An 18,508-nucleotide genomic window follows, 5' to 3' on the forward strand; every position below is an offset into this window, starting at 1 on the left:
TTGTGGCACTGGCATCATGATTAGATTTAAACCTTTTAATGTTATATACAGTAGCATGTAATATTTTACACTTTACAATAGTTGGAACATGCTGTGTCGGGCAATACTTGCTAGGACCTTTTGTTGATTATCATTTGTGATAAATATTTTTTATAATAGAGTTGCAGATAGATTTGTTCAAGGAATAACTTTCTTGATCTGTTAATATGAATATAGGAAATAAATGATGACTAAGTTTCCTTAGTATAATGTGTTGCATATTTAATCAATTTAATGTTTTAATTGCAATATACTCTTCTAGCTGTAATAATTAATCCATAGGAGCCTCATTAAATTAAGTTGCAAAGCTAGTGCCATTTACTTTTGCACAAACCGACAAAAGTACTGTGGAAATTATGCCACAACGTGTATCTGCCTAATGGAAACTTTCGGAGTTGGCCGCACAAAGAGGGCCTCCAATAGTGAAGAAGGAAGGCAAAAGTCTTGCGATGCCATTTTGAAATGTCCCGGGACAACCATGCTTTCCCCCTTCTCTCTTAGCGCTTGGCCAGCATGCTCCTACCACACCCACTTTTCAAGAACATACACATTCAGGTCCAATTAAATATTAAATAATAAAAAATATTATTTTATTTTTTACTTTCTGGATTTTTATTGGTCATCGATAATTTTTTTTTGCTATAAAGGATAACTCATATAATTTTAATATAAATATATCAAAAAAAATTAAAATATAACATGCTCTAGACAGCTCTCTCTCATCAATTCAAAGAACTCTCTCTCAGAATGATTAACTATAAAATAAGCCATCTAATTTGCAGTTCTATTGGCTTATTTATAAACATAATTAGCTCGAAAGGCAATATCTTTACTTACCATGCTCCACCTAGATGCAGTATATGCCTATCTTTTCCTTCCCTCTGTGCATAAGCACTATGTTTTCGGATGATATCATCAAATACAAAACTAGTATGCATTCTGACCGCATCATCTTAATTGTTGGCGTCCATGGTTGGTTCGTATTTATAAGTAAATGCACAACAAAATGTATTCATTTTTCTGTACTATCAAACTCATGTGCCTATAGAGTTCTAAATTCATGAACACCCTACGTCACTTTGTTTTGCAATCAATTTCAAACACTAGATGCGGAAAGTCTCGCTTGGGGGACCAGGGAGTACTTGTTTAGGTATTTTACCGAGAAGCGTTTAACTCCCTCCTGTAATCATCATCGCTCACCAATTTCAAGACATTCACGTTAAGCGCCACTCCCTCCTTTGTATTCTCCTCCCGCCTCTTTCCGATTTATTTTTCTCTGGTTTCTTGCTCTTAAAACCCTAGGAGAATCTTGTGAGAGGAGGCTTCTCGACTATTAATCAGGGTCATCCAATATTAATAGCAGGTAACTTCAATTGCATTATCGATCCCCAGAAGAAGATGGGAGGAAAACCCTTCACTTTTAAAAGAAAATTTAAGGAGTTCTGGAATTTTCTTGATTCGAATGGATTGGTTGATTTGGATTACTCAGGTCCGAGGTTCACTTAGTACAATAATCAGCAGAGGCAGGCCCAAGTATGGGAGAGACTGGACAGAGCTTGCGCTACGGCCGGATGGGTTCAATGCTTTCTAGATCATCATGTCAAATACTTGCCGAGGATTGCGTTCGACCATTGTCCATTACTGGTGAGCACCAAGACACTTATTATTGTTCGTTCTCCTTTTAGATTTGAGAAGTTTTGGCTCTGTTACCCGCAGTCCTAGGAGATGGTTAGGGAGGCTTGGAGTATGCCAGTCAGGAGAGATGCCATGTACCGTGTATCCCGAAGGCTGGAATTGACTTGTAGACGGTTGAAGAGATGGAACTGTGAGGAGGTGGGGAATATTTTCAGGAGGATTGAGGGCTTGGAGGAGGCCATCACCGGATTACTGTCTCAGGAGGCCCAGTGTAATAACCCAAAATTTTTTTTTTATATAAAAAGGGGATAGAATAGTCCTTTAAAATTGATATGAGGGGTAAAATTGGAAGGAATCAAAATATAATGGCATAGTTGTAGATGCGTTGAAGTGATAAGGGTAAAATTGAAAAGAAATCAAAAGTTAATGGCATAATAGTAGATATGTTGAAGTGTTAGGGGCAAAATGGAAATTTAATAATATTAAAAAAAGGGTGAATAGTATCTTGTGATTTAATTGGAGGGTTTGAGCTAGCTCACGGGAGTGAAACAGAGAGGAGAGGGGGAGGGCTCTCAGACGACACAGAGAGAAAGAAAAAGAGAAGGAGAAGAAGAAAAAGAAGAAGGAAGAGGGATTCGAGGTGGAAGGGAGTTTCGGTTGCGCTGCCAACTGAAGGAAAAAGTGTAGATCTCCTTCTCCTCTACGCAAGGACCTCGATTTCCAAAAAAAAAAGGGTAAATATCCATCCCTATCAAGTCTTTTGATGACATTAGGCTATACAAAGGGTGGATGTAGTCTAGAGGGGTCGGATAAGGGTTGTAGAGGTGGTTAAAAGAGGAAGAATCGGATTTTAACAAATTTTTTGGCACTACGGAAAAACTGTGCCGAAGTTTCAACTTCGACGAATTATTTAGGGGGTCAAACGGCCTCCGATGATGATGCATGTATCTCTTTGGAATTCTCTATGAGTGTAGAATGTTAGGTAAAAATTTCATCAAATTTGGAATCCTGAAAGTGGATCAAAATCGGGATGAAGTAACCCACTATCAGTCCGGGTTACTGTTCATCCGGGTAGAAAATAAGGGATTTCATGCTATAATAGAGTATTAAGCCTAGATCAAGCTAAAAGAGACCTTGTGCTCATGCAAAGGAGTCCCTAATACACATGAATGGTGAGCTAATTAATTAAAAAGAAAAAGAAGAAAGAAAAGAAAAGATTTAGGGAACGGGGGAGTTGAATCAATTAAAGTTCTCTATATTATAATTGGCACGTAGATTATGACCCTTGATACAGGACTAAATGTATTATAAATGCATGTCACAGTTAGGCAAGAAGCTAGGGGACAAGATGAAGAAGTTTTCCACTGCCAGCTGTAGATTTTTGGAGGCGTATCAGGGCTGTGCCCAATTGATAGGTGAGTGGGAGTTTGTACTTTGCACCATGAGCACATTTCTTATTCATTTTCATGAATGTTGCCAAGTGTGACTTGATTCCACCTGAGCTTATTGATTAATTATTGTAGTAGATTCCTCTATAATCTTGATTCTCCCTGCTTGATTATTCTGTACATGCATTTGAGGGAACATTGAGAGAAATTACGAAGAGTTGATGAGTAATCAAATTGATTCTGAATTGTGAAATGATTTCTTTTGTAAATTGATTTCATTTCCTCTATTTCAAAGATTTGTAGAGCCCTTTTCAGTGGTATATTGAGTTGCATTGCACTTCCTTGACCCTCACTCCTAACCCTGATGTTAGTTATGATTGGGTCGTGGCCGAGTGAGTGGTAGTCTTGATTATGCTCCTTTTTAGTAGAGTATTGGGAGGGTGCATTATGGCATTCATGCATGGCTTGGCAGTATCTGCAGGACACCTATAGTCGATGGGGGTTGAACATCGGCCTTTGTGCACATAGTAGCCTTCTGGGTGGGCGGAGCCCAGTCCCTTCCTAGGGGGGACACGGCCCTAGGCGTAGGATCGGCCGGTCCTACGATTTATATTCTGCTTGCCGCCGGGCATAGTAAGACCCCGCGAGGTGCAGTATGGCTTTCTGCGGATGTAGAATTCCCGCGAGGTGCCGTTTAGTATATAGATGTGAGATGGATTTCTGTTCTGGATACTGGCCGGCATTTACATCATCAGTATGGTGTCTTATCTTGCATATGCATGTGACAGTGGGGAGTTGTTGCTGGTTCGCCTGGGGCGTAAAACCCACCTCCCGACAGCTGTCTAGCATTTACATGATCAGTGTGGTATCTTATCCTGCATATGCATGTGACAGTGGAGAGTTGTTGCTGGTTCGCCTGGGGCGTAAAACCCACCTCCCGACAGCTGTCTAGCATTTACATTATCAGTATGGTATCTTATCCTGCATATGCATGTGACAGTAGGGAGTTGTTGCTGGTTCGCCTGGGGCGTAAAACCTACCTCCCGACAGCTGTCTAGCATTTACATTATCAGTATGGTGTCTTATCCTGCATATGCATGTGACAGTAGGGAGTTGTTGCTGGTTCGCCTGGGGCGTAAAATCCACCTCCCGACAACTGTCTAGTGATGATTTACATATTGGTGTGGTGTCATATTCGATGTATGCATATGGCAGTAGGGAGCTGTTGCTGGTTCGCCTGGGGCGTAAAACCCACCTCCCGATAGCTGTCTTGTTGATGATTCAGCCTATTGACACCTGATTTATATGATTCAGTACTATGACCTGTTGAGCATATTCATGAGTAGCATATATGTTGACTTGATTATTCCATATATGCTTCAGATGAGTTGATATTGATTGTGGTGATATTGATGACTTACTCCATATTCTCTATGTTGAGATCATGTTCATCTTGTTATTGATCTTGAGATTTCACCTCAAGCCATGATTATATCTGGTCTTATGTGCATAGTACTCTCTACTCCACTCACTGAGTATTTATATACTCACTCCCCAGTTTGGTGTTTTTGATTGCAGGGCAGGTATTGTATAGAGAAGAGCAGGGTTAGAGATTGCCTGCTAGCTGTGCCGCTCCATAGTATAGTATAATGTAGATAGAGGTTTATACCTTTTGGTGTATTATAAACCTTCTATTGTATATAGTGCATAATTACAGTCATAGATCCTGTTGTGGATATGGGTTTGACCATGGATGGATTGGGAAGTAGGTATATATATATGTGTGCAGATTAGTTGTGTGCCTGTGATAATGTATTGCTATATATTGTCCAGGTTTATTATGTGACAGATTATGTGATTGCTGCTCTGACAGGTAGTGTGTTGTATGTATTGAGAAAATCCTGACAGGTCACTATAGGAAAAATGATTATTTTGTGCATGCATCATGCCAAATTTTTTAAGATTTATTGATGATTGATAGATAGTAGGGTTCTACGCGGTGGCTGGTGGCCTTATGCCTATCCGAACCCTAGGACCGTCGCGGCGGCCCGCCGGGAACGGGGCGGGGGTCGTGACACCCAGAGTGGAGGCTTATCAGAGGAGGAGATGGGGGAGCTCAAATCACACTTGGCACTGCATGATTCTCTCCTCAGACAGTAGGAGATATTGTGGAGACAGAAGTCGATGGTTCAATGGATTCTAGAAGAGGATCAAAACACCAGATTCTTTCATTAGGCGACAATGATTAGGAGACATCAGAACAGAATTAGAGCCATCAGAGGTGAGGATGGGCTGATGACGGAGGATCCGGACATGATCCAGAGGTGATGACCCAAAGATTGATTCATAGATTGATTTTGATGATCACAAAACCTTGAAGTATAGATACTAATGTTTATGTTGCAAGGAGAAAGATATTTATTTTGCAAGGAACATAGCAAGTTGGAAGAACACAAGAAGGCCTCCAAAGCTCTCAAGTTGGAAGAAAGCTACAATTTATTGGCCCAAGCTTAAAGTTCAAAGGATTCAAATTGGAGGAGTAAAATCAAAAGAAAAATTCAAAAGAACAGTCTTCGAGTCGACTCCAGTGGAATTCGAGTCGACTCCAGAGAAGTATGAGTCGACTCCGGAGAAGTATGAGTCGACTCCTAGGAGTCACAGGCAGAAAAGTCAGAGAGCAGTTTTCGGGTCTGAGATTCGAGTCGACTCCAGTGGAACGCGAGTCGACTCCGATGGTTGGTAGGTCGACTCCGAAGAAAGCAAGAGTCGACTCTCAGCGGAACACAAGGAAAAAGTCAGAGAGCATTTTTGGGACTCTGAGATTCGAGTCGACTCCCGCATTGCACGAGTCGACTCCGAGACTCCGCGACCATCAACAGACAGAAAACCAAGTTACTGCCTCTGAGATTCGAGTCGACTCCCAGACAGCTCGAGTCGACTCCAAGGCAGCGCTACACCAAGATGGCAGAAGGTTGTGTTTCACAAACTGAGAGCCGAGTCGACTCCAAGGAAGTTCGAGTCGACTCCAAGACTGGACGAGCCAAAAGACAGAGGATCGGGAGTTCGGGGTCTGAGATTCGAGTCGACTCCCAGGACAGTCGAGTCGACTCGAGAGGACAAAATTCAAAATTGGATCCACGGACTTCAGTGGATGAGCCGACTCCGAAATTGCCAAGTCAGCTCCAGAAGTTGGCGAGTCGACTCCGGGTTAAGACGAGTCGACTCCCAGTCGAGGATGCACCATAATTCAAATTTGGAACAGTGGCCGAGTCGTCTCCAGTAAAGCACGAGTCGACTCCTGCAACAGGCGAGTCGACTCCTGATCGCGCGAGTCGACTCCGATCCCAACGGTAATATTGTCAGGAAGTGCAGACTGTGTCCAACGGCTCTATTTTTGTCTCTAACGGCTAGATTCTTGTTTCCACGCCATCTAAAGCTATAAAAACAAGAGGAGAGCTAGGGGAGAAGGCATGGAAGTGGGAGAGAACTTTTAGGGAAGAGATTCCAAACAGATTACAAGGGAAATCTCCCAAAAGCACAAAAGGGCCATTCAAAGTGAAATAGAGGGAAGAAGAGCATCCAAGTGAATCCCAAAGCTTCCTCTCCATCCGTGTGCTGCCTCAGTGATCCTCCACTTCGTGCCAAATCAGAAGAGGGTCAAGTAAAGAAGAAGTCGAGCTCCTTCATCTTCCAAACTCGTTTGAGGACTTCACTTTACTCTATTTGCTTATAGTGTTATATTTGCTTGTTTAAGAAGCTTTGATTTATCTTAAACTTTGTTATAATATCTTGTAACTTGATTCAATCACGGGATTGAATCAAGGGGTAAAGGTTTGTTGGTGAGCCAAAGGGAAAACCAACGGTGTAAGGTTTGTTGGTGAGCCAAAGGGAAAACCAACGGGGTTTAGGTTTGTTGGTGAGCCGAGGGTAAAACCAACGTGTAAGGGTTTGATTGTGAGCCCGGGAAAACAATCGGAGTGGTTCTAGTCGGTGAGCCTGGGAAAACCGACCGAGTTCGTTGTGCGCTCGTAAAACAACAAGTTGGGTTGTGAGCTTGTAAAACAACCGGCTGTAATCGCTAGGATTATAGTGAAATTCCCAAGAGGTCTTGGGGAGTGGATGTAGGTGCTGGGGTGCACCGAACCACTATATTTTTGTTGTGTTTGTGATGCTCTTTGTTGACTGACCTCCTCACTCACTTACTTAGATATTAAGCTTGCTTAACTCTTCTTCGTGCATCCTTTAGTTGCAAGCATAATCAATTTACTCAATCATTAAATTGAATAGCATACTAGGGCAAAATTAGACTAATCTTTTATTGAACCCACTGCTTAATAGTTGATTAGATTAGAATCATACTCTTGCTAAGGTTAAGCTTCACTAAGCATCCATACAACTTAGCATAATTAATCTAAAAGATTAGAAGTAGTTTAAAAGGTTTTAAAAGACCCAATTCACCCCCCCCTCTTGGGTTGTCACCTTGGGCAACAAGTGGTATCAGAGCAGGTGCTCAAATATTATTTGTAGTCTTAACCGACTAGAGCCAAAGATCATGACAACTCAAATAGATAGTTTTCTAGGAGAAGGACAATCAATTGATACACCACCACTATTTAATGGCATAAACTATACACATTGGAAAATACGCATGCGCATCTTTATTCAATCACAAAACTATTATTTATGGAAAATCATAATAAATGATCTTCACACACTCTCTCAAACTTTTAATGAAAAGGATTTAGCACAATTGAATGCTGATGCCATGAACCTTTTATATTGTGCATTAGATAGGAATGAGTTTAATTGCATATCTTCTTGCATGACTGCTAAAGAAATATGGAATATGCTTGAAGACAAATATGAATGCACTAACAAATCTGAAATATCATGTGTAGAAGGAGAGCAGTATCATATTGAAAATCTATGCTTGGTGGCACAAGAGGTACATGCTGAAACTGAAAGCAATTTTACATTTGATGAACTCCATGATGCCTTTTCTGATTTGTATTTAGAATATAAGAAACTTATTTGTAAGAACAAAAACTTGAAGATTGAAAATCAAATTCTAATAGATGAAAAACTGAAACTAACCAGTAAAACTGAAATCTTAATTAAAGAAAATCAAGAACTAAATCAAAGAGATCAACTTCTCACTGAAAGTCATGATAAACTTAAGAAAAACAATGAGTTACTTTCAGAAGATAACAGAAGATTAACTAAAGAAGTTGACAGATTAAAACCTGTTGTTGAAAGATTTACCCTCAGCTCTGAAAAATTGAACCTAATGATAAATGATCAAGGAGCTGAATTTGATAAAGTTACATTAGGATATCAACCTTGGTACACCCAAAAACCTTTTAAGAATATGTTTGTTAAAACAGTTTTTAATTACTCTAAAACAGATTCTCATAAACAAAAGCTAAGTAAAATCTCTTCTGTTGTCCCTAAATCTATACATTACAAATTTAATGAACCAAAAAGGGAGAAACAGAAAATTAAAAGTTTTCCTACTACTCATGTTCGATCTAAGTTTGTTAAATTCAACAAGAGGATACAGAAATACATCCCTTGTAATCCTAAAATCTGTAAATTCATGGACAAAATAGCTATTAAGAGAATATGGGTTCCAAAAGGAACAATTATAGCTAACCTACAAGGACCCAAAAGAGCTTGGGTTCCTAAGTTGAAAATATGATTATTCTTTCAGCAAGCATGTCTAGCTATCCAAGGTTCTAATGAAAGATGTTATCTAAACAATGGGTGCTCTAGACATGTGTTAAAGAATTGAATTTAAAATGTAATTAAAAAGAATGATTTAAATGAAAGAAAGGATGAAATAAGTAATTCTTACATCTTCTCGTATTGAAATTACTTTATTAGTTGATTAAAACATAACTTGAAAGTATTAATCATTTTTGTGATATAAGTGATATTTGTCTTTTTGGGTATGAAAAGAAAATATATTCAAATCACTTCATTTTTTTTGTATGCTCCACTCACTATTGGATAAGTTGCTAAATGATTAATTAATTCATTAAAAATAACTCTATGAACCCTCTATATGCTTGATTAAGAATTTTTGTCTATGGCATTATTTTTATTGATCATCAATATGATAATGTGTACTTGGTATGCTTTTGAATACCAAGATTAAAGAAACCATCCTTGGCACATAGAATCAACTCATGCTAGTATGTACTTAATATCAAAAGACCTTGCCATAGGCTTGTTTAGATTATCTACTTAAAGGTCAAAGTTTTGCTATGCATGCTAACTAAGGAAACAAACAAAAATCATTTCTAAATCTAAAGATGTTGTTTCCATCTCTAAGTCTTCAAAAGCTTACATTGGACTTGTTCTTGGAGAATAAAACTGAAGTATTTTTCTGTATTTACTAAATCTTGTAGAAGCGTTTCAAATGAAAAAGGTTTCCAAACTGTGAAGATCATGGCACAGTGTTGAAAACCAAAATCCAGATTAAGGTTATACAGAAAATAGTATTAAATTCAATTATTTCAGCTCCATGGACATCATAAGTAAAAAGGGGTTAATAGAATTCTTGAAGAAATGAAAAAGACAATTATGTATGATAGTCATCTACTTAAATAATTTTTAAAAGACTATCATCACTGCTTGTCATACATATGATTTCTATTAGATCTATTTCTGATGAAAATTTTGATCTTCTGAAAAAAATGAAAAATGAACCATTGCATATCTTTCATATTTTTCAGTCGTACATGTTATGCTTGATATGCTCTTATGAAAATAATGCCAAATCTGATAGAGATATGTCTATCCTTGGATATCATTCATCAAGCAATGCATATAGAGTATTCAATGAAAAGTTTTTAGTTGCAAAAATATCAAGGTATTTTATTCTTTATGAGACTAATGATTTATTATCAAGATACTAAAATTAAATTATGTATGTATATGGTTAATCTTTTACATATAACAATCTGAAAAACTTGTTAATAATTAGAACCAACTTGGATTTTCAGATATGCTCTTAATGAAGAAAAAGTGATGACTACTAAAAGACTAAATTAAGAAAAGATGAAATAGATCTTGATGAAATTTTTGCATGATTAGAAGTAAAGATCACCATCATCATTTGCTTGCTTTATGAGCTTTATAGTCCATCAAATGAGTGTGTAGAATGGACTCCTATGTGCTTACTTTATTAAAGAAGATATATGTTAAATAACCACCATATTTGAAAACACTCATTACAAATATGATAAAGCAATATATGATTTGATACAAGCATCAAGAGCATGATATAAAAGCTTAAATAACCTTTTTGATAGAAGGTAATAGTGATAATTCTTTGCATCAAAAAATGTGTGACACCTCACTTGCTCAAAGTATACATTAATGACATCATTTCTGGTTCTACTAATGAAGAGTTATATTGCAAGGTGAGTTTGAAATATGTATGATGAATGAATTAACATCTTCTCTCAAACTCCAAATTAAGACAAACAGGAAAGGGGATCTTCATTGACCAATGTTAGTCCACAAGAAAACTCTCATAGAAGATTGGCATGAAGAAGGTATGTCTATGACCCCATCTTGTAGAATTTGAAAAGAATGAGCAAAATAGATCTATTGTTTAAAGCTGTATTGAAGCATGATAGAATAATTATTTTATCATACAGCTAGTAGACCAGGTTGTATGCTCATTATGTGACCTTGTGCAAGACATCAATCTAACTTTAATGAATCATATTTTATTGATAAACAAATAAATCATAATCTGAATTGTGATAGAAACAACTGTTTAAGATAAGTTGATTAAAACTTAGCTAGCGTGCCTTATTGAATAAAATCTAAACTAAATTGATTTTGAAAATAAGAAATTGATTTGATCTTGATAAATCTACCTATTGCCTCACATGCTTGTCCTTGAACCATCTGATTTAATGAAACTATCTCTTTAGTTCAAGTGATATGTGCTTGCTTATATTTAGGGAATCTCTTGAGTAAAGTGACTCAACATGCAACTATTGTCATATCTTATATTGAGTCATCTAGTTAAAAAATATATATGTTGGATGAATGCTTTATATCTTAAAGAAACTAATAACCTTCCTTCAAGAAAGAAAAATGAGAAATTTCAACTTGAAGGATATCTTCATGTAAGATACACTAAACATTCACATGCAAACAAGAGAGAGGATCTTCTTCAGCCAAAAGTTCACACATAAGAAATCTAGTTTGGCTTGAAGAACATACAATGAATAGGTAACTTTAGATACCTTTCTCACAAATTAATTGAGCTAAGTCAATAACTTAAATCCTATTATGGCATGATTAAATTCTTTAATTATTAATTTTTGATATCATGTCTATATGTGTATTGACTGACTTATACTTTTAGAAATTGTTTCATGGTTTGCCCAAACTAAAATATATCTTTGTCTGTGTCATAACCATGAAATACACAAGTATATGCTTAAAATTTTGATGTAAAATAACTTGTGAGAAGTTATGAATCCTTGAGCACAATGAAAATGTTGTTTGCATATTCTTTATTCTGCTCTTTCATGTAAATTACTTGAGAATAACAAAAAGAGAGAGAGATAAAGAAAAGAAAATGGATGTTATTCAAGAGAAGTAAAATCTAAGTAAAGGCAAATACTTCAATCTTAAGGAAAAGCAAAACGAACATAATATATTCGGCACATTTGTGAGACTTGTGTGAGCATTCTTTTGGAAGGGATAAAATCCATAATTAATTACACTTAAACAGGGAGAGTTTGAAGTGAACATTTTAACCTTTCTATATTGCTCATCATAGGGATGGTGCCAATGGGGAGGCTAGTGGTAGTACCCGGCACTATTTGACCCAACTATTCGGTGTAGGGCATATTAGGGACGGCACAAGAGGGAGGCTAGTGGTAGTACCTCGTGCCCCTTCCCAACTCCACCGGATAGGGAGCAAATAGAGTATAAAGCATAAGAAAGTAAAAATGAATGACAAAGTAAATGAAAGTATATAAGAAGAATCAAGTCAAGTTTTAATCACTTGGAAACACACCTTAAGGATGAAATTAGTGGAAGATTATATTTAAATAGGGGGAGTTAATTCGAAAAGAATTGATTTCGATCCTTGACATGCTTGTTCTTAATATTTTAATGTATGACTTAACACACACTATATTTTGCATATAGCATGATATTTTAAATTATGGGTTCTCAATATTTTTTGTAGTTCCCCATACTTGGACAACTTGATTGAATGAAATACTACATAACATCTTTGTTTAGTTTTATTGAAAAGAAATTTCAGATTTGTCATTCACAATCATTGTTAAAATCTGAAAGCTAAATAAAATTGTAGAAAGGAGAAGAGAAGAATATCTCTATTTAGGGAAAATAAATTGATTTTGATCTATCTTTCTACTTGCCTAACTTTGATACATAATGTCCTAATACTTGTTAAAATATCCTTTATTGTGTATCGAAACTCAAAATTAAACACAAAGATTCTGAAAGTGCTTTAATGTTATTGAAATATGTATTTTTCAATCGTAACAATTTAAGATGAGCTACATTGTGAAAGATACATATCTCATATTATGACTTAGAAAGCTTTTATTGAAAATCCTATGTAATTCAGAATCTGATTTTGTATAAAAGCTTAAACTAAATGTAATTTTAAAATAAAGTCTTACTTTAAGAAAAACAGAATTAATTTTGATGCCTTTGGTGATTGCTCCGATACGCATCCGAAACATATCATTTCTTATCTTCAAAGTATACTAATATTGGTTCAAATGATGTGTCTTTCGATGATCTTGATTGCAAACAAAAATTTCTAAATATATGATTTTATTTTGATATTAAAAAGATTTATTGTGATTCATGTATACATCGCTGAAAAACTATCATTAAGAAATTGAGTTCTATAAATATATATACCTCAATGATCATCTATATGTTTTTCTCTCCTACATTCTTAAAGATTTCCATCAGAATATATATAGAGTGAATGATCTAAAAGCTAGAAATATTTCACCTCACTCAAATGACTCTAAAAGAAAGAAAATGTAAATGCTGTTGAAAGAAACTGAGCGTCAAATGAATCATTTTCTGATTAATATTTCAGTACATTTTCTCAAAGATTAAGAGGAAGCATAACTTGTTCTTGATAGATTAAAAAGGATGATTGCTATAAATTTTGAATAATTCTTGATCACTCTCCATTCTCGATATCATAGAATTTCAGTTCTATTCACGTTTGTCATTAAAATCTGAAATTCAACAAAAGAAAAGAATGATTAAAGAAGTATGCATCTTTTGAGGGGGAGCTTTAGATATTCAGTATCTTATCCTAAAGTTACTTCAATTTGATGTATACCTTAAATTTTATGGATTGATTTTGATGAACCTCCTTATATTACAAGACACGCTTTAATTACCTTGAGATGAGTTCTATAAAGGTTGTCTTATCTCAAACCTTGAGTCTTGTGAAAATAAGCTGAAACTTATAGAAAATATAGTTTTGAGATTGACAATTTTATTGAACATTATTTTCAAATTCTAAACTCTTAAATGGAATGATCAATAGAGGGGGAGAAAGAAAATTTCAGAAGGAGAGGTCTCACGGAACTTAATCACGTATATCTATAACTAAAGGAGAGAGGAAGAATACAAAATGAAAAATGATCCTAATACTCTCCAATATGTATCATCTGAAATTTAATCTGAAAATCTTTATGATACACCTTGAGGCGTGTTATTTGGTTAGTATATCTTATGCATAAATCATGAACCAAATTGCAAGTTGAGCTTAAAGAGCCTCTAACTTAATGAAAAAGGGGGAGAATAACGTGTAAAATTTTCTTGAGTATCTTTTAGAAAATCTATTTTGATATTCACTAATGAGTCCTAATTGACTTGATCTTTAAAACTTAAATTGTGTGCCAATTCATATTTTTATGTATCAAATTTTTTTTGGAATAAAAGAATAAAGTCTTTAAAAGAGCTTTAAAAGAACCTTCAAAGCCTTGAACTGTATGTATACTCTAAGATATATTATAAATTGCATGAATTCATATTTTGGTATTTATGCCACAATATTTTTACACCATAAAAGCACTTTGCAATCATACTTAATATATTGCTCTTATACTCAGAAAATTAGTTAAATTGCTCTCATGTTGATAAAATACTTAATAGATTGGGCACAAGATCTTAAATGAACAAGCTTTCACACTTATTATTGAAGAGAGGTTAGATTTCCACTTCTTGAATTAACCTAAGGAAGATTCCACCTACACTTGATTAGAAAACTATCTGTGGTATCAACTTAGAAAACTTCTTGAAAACTATCTTAATTGGCTCTGATCTGTGCTCACTAATCTGATTCCAATATTATTGCCTTAAGTTATATGATTCATATCCTTGCAATAATTTAACATTCAAATCAGAGTACAATAAGGGAAAGAAATATTTGAATGTTCTTATCTTTGTGCTTAATGTTTTCCTATCTTTTTGATGTTGTCAAAAAGGGGGAGAAATATCTAAGTATATGCAAATATCTAAGTATATGCTCATAATGCCTTTATGCTTTGAATTGAATACAAATCAGCTTAAATTGAAATATGTTGATTGTGTTAAGCTGATTAAATCTAAAGCATTATCATGAAGTATGTTTTAAAAATATATGTTTTCTACTTCATGCAACTTTGCTATGTATTACTTCTAGAAAACAATATCTTTTATATTGCATATACTCCAAGTTTTGTCATCATCAAAAAGGGGGAGATTGATGACCCAAAGATTGATTCATAGATTGATTTTGATGATCACAAAACCTTGAAGTATAGATACTAATGTTTATGTTGCAAGGAGAAAGATATTTATTTTGCAAGGAACATAGCAAGTTGGAAGAACACAAGAAGGCCTCCAAAGCTCTCAAGTTGGAAGAAAGCTACAATTTATTGGCCCAAGCTTAAAGTTCAAAGGATTCAAATTGGAGGAGTAAAATCAAAAGAAAAATTCAAAAGAACAGTCTTCGAGTCGACTCCAGTGGAATTCGAGTCGACTCCAGAGAAGTATGAGTCGACTCCGGAGAAGTATGAGTCGACTCCTAGGAGTCACAGGCAGAAAAGTCAGAGAGCAGTTTTCGGGTCTGAGATTCGAGTCGACTCCAGTGGAACGCGAGTCGACTCCGATGGTTGGTAGGTCGACTCCGAAGAAAGCAAGAGTCGACTCTCAGCGGAACACAAGGAAAAAGTCAGAGAGCATTTTTGGGACTCTGAGATTCGAGTCGACTCCCGCATTGCACGAGTCGACTCCGAGACTCCGCGACCATCAACAGACAGAAAACCAAGTTACTGCCTCTGAGATTCGAGTCGACTCCCAGACAGCTCGAGTCGACTCCAAGGCAGCGCTACACCAAGATGGCAGAAGGTTGTGTTTCACAAACTGAGAGCCGAGTCGACTCCAAGGAAGTTCGAGTCGACTCCAAGACTGGACGAGCCAAAAGACAGAGGATCGGGAGTTCGGGGTCTGAGATTCGAGTCGACTCCCAGGACAGTCGAGTCGACTCGAGAGGACAAAATTCAAAATTGGATCCACGGACTTCAGTGGATGAGCCGACTCCGAAATTGCCAAGTCAGCTCCAGAAGTTGGCGAGTCGACTCCGGGTTAAGACGAGTCGACTCCCAGTCGAGGATGCACCATAATTCAAATTTGGAACAGTGGCCGAGTCGTCTCCAGTAAAGCACGAGTCGACTCCTGCAACAGGCGAGTCGACTCCTGATCGCGCGAGTCGACTCCGATCCCAACGGTAATATTGTCAGGAAGTGCAGACTGTGTCCAACGGCTCTATTTTTGTCTCTAACGGCTAGATTCTTGTTTCCACGCCATCTAAAGCTATAAAAACAAGAGGAGAGCTAGGGGAGAAGGCATGGAAGTGGGAGAGAACTTTTAGGGAAGAGATTCCAAACAGATTACAAGGGAAATCTCCCAAAAGCACAAAAGGGCCATTCAAAGTGAAATAGAGGGAAGAAGAGCATCCAAGTGAATCCCAAAGCTTCCTCTCCATCCGTGTGCTGCCTCAGTGATCCTCCACTTCGTGCCAAATCAGAAGAGGGTCAAGTAAAGAAGAAGTCGAGCTCCTTCATCTTCCAAACTCGTTTGAGGACTTCACTTTACTCTATTTGCTTATAGTGTTATATTTGCTTGTTTAAGAAGCTTTGATTTATCTTAAACTTTGTTATAATATCTTGTAACTTGATTCAATCACGGGATTGAATCAAGGGGTAAAGGTTTGTTGGTGAGCCAAAGGGAAAACCAACGGTGTAAGGTTTGTTGGTGAGCCAAAGGGAAAACCAACGGGGTTTAGGTTTGTTGGTGAGCCGAGGGTAAAACCAACGTGTAAGGGTTTGATTGTGAGCCCGGGAAAACAATCGGAGTGGTTCTAGTCGGTGAGCCTGGGAAAACCGACCGAGTTCGTTGTGCGCTCGTAAAACAACAAGTTGGGTTGTGAGCTTGTAAAACAACCGGCTGTAATCGCTAGGATTATAGTGAAATTCCCAAGAGGTCTTGGGGAGTGGATGTAGGTGCTGGGGTGCACCGAACCACTATATTTTTGTTGTGTTTGTGATGCTCTTTGTTGACTGACCTCCTCACTCACTTACTTAGATATTAAGCTTGCTTAACTCTTCTTCGTGCATCCTTTAGTTGCAAGCATAATCAATTTACTCAATCATTAAATTGAATAGCATACTAGGGCAAAATTAGACTAATCTTTTATTGAACCCACTGCTTAATAGTTGATTAGATTAGAATCATACTCTTGCTAAGGTTAAGCTTCACTAAGCATCCATACAACTTAGCATAATTAATCTAAAAGATTAGAAGTAGTTTAAAAGGTTTTAAAAGACCCAATTCACCCCCCCTCTTGGGTTGTCACCTTGGGCAACAAGAGGATTGTGAGAGCTTCTTCAGAGCTAGGTGGACAGAGCAGACAAGGGGTGGAAGCCGAGTGGATATTTCGATGCCTCAGCTCCGGATGTCGGAAGAGAAGACTACATCACTGATCAGGCCGGTATCAGAGAGGGAAATTAGGGAGACAGTTTGGTCCCTTGAAGGAGACAAGGCTCCAGGGCCGGACAATTTTCCCCCGGTGTTTTTCAAGAGGTATTGGTCGATTGTGGGATAGGAGGTGACAGCGGCCATATAACAGTTTTTCAGTGCAGCTACGATGTCGATGGACTGGCAGAGAACTTTTATCACACTGATACCGAAATGGCAGGATGCTACTGAGCTGGGACATTTTCGCCCGATTAGCCTATCCACGACTCTATACAAGGCTACGACGAAGATACTTGCCGTTAGGTTGAGGGACATCCTCCCAAGGTTGATTAGTCCAAAACAGGGGGCTTTCTTGAGTGGGCGGAGTATTACAGACAATATGCTTATTGCCCAGGAGTTTATGTTTGATCTTCGTAGGGCACCGATGAGGAGGAGCTTGATAGGGATCAAGTTTGACATGGAATAGGCATATGACAGGATGAGATGGGACTTTGTAAAATAGTCCTTGCGGGGCTTTGGATTTTTCGAGATATGGATCAGCTGGGTGATGGGTTGTGTGCGGCATCCCTCTTTCATCGTCTTGGTGAATGGTACTCCATCTCGTTTCTTTGAGTCTACTGAAGAGTTGTGCCAGGGCTGCCCCCTCTCCCTTTTGCTCTTCATTATCTGTGCAGATGCGCTCTCTAGAGCTCTTAGACATGTTGTGTCCATGCAAGAGTTAGAGGCTTATAGGCCGGTGGAGGGGGTTGTGCCAATTTCTCACTTGCTTTTCGCTGATGATTGTTTATTGCCGACTCGGTTGACTCGACAGGCCGCACGGGTCATCTGCAGGATTCTACGTGACTACTGTGCAGTGTTGGGGCAGTGTGTCAATTTGTCCAAATCAGCGATATATTTCAGCCCGAAGACAAGGTTGCCAGTAAAGAATTCAATTTTGGAGATTCTGGGGATGCGCGAGGAGGTGGGCACATTAAGATATCTGGGGATTCCGCTCTCGGGTCAGCGGCTACGCAACAGAGACTGCACCTCTCTAGAGCTTAGTATCAGACATAGACTGGAGGGATGGCAGAAGCACACATTATCGATGATAGGGAGGATCACTTTGGTTCGGTTAGTTTTTCGTTGATTCCGACTTACTTTCTCTCCAATTCTCTTATCCCAGTGGCGGTTCTAAGGACTATTGAGCAGCTCTTCAAGAACTTTGTCTGGGGGTGGAGTAGTGGTAGAGGCGATATCCACTTGTTGGCATGGGAGGTTGTGTGCCAGCCGACCAGGGTTGGAGGATTGGGAGTGCAGTCCTTGGTGGTGAGGCGTGAGGCTCTAGCGGCGTGTCACATAGCTAGATTTATGCTAGAGCCTGATAGTTTGTGGTCCTCACTGATAAGAGC

Source organism: Phoenix dactylifera, chromosome 4, assembly GCF_009389715.1.
Source record: "Phoenix dactylifera cultivar Barhee BC4 chromosome 4, palm_55x_up_171113_PBpolish2nd_filt_p, whole genome shotgun sequence".
NCBI lineage: Eukaryota > Viridiplantae > Streptophyta > Magnoliopsida > Arecales > Arecaceae > Phoenix > Phoenix dactylifera.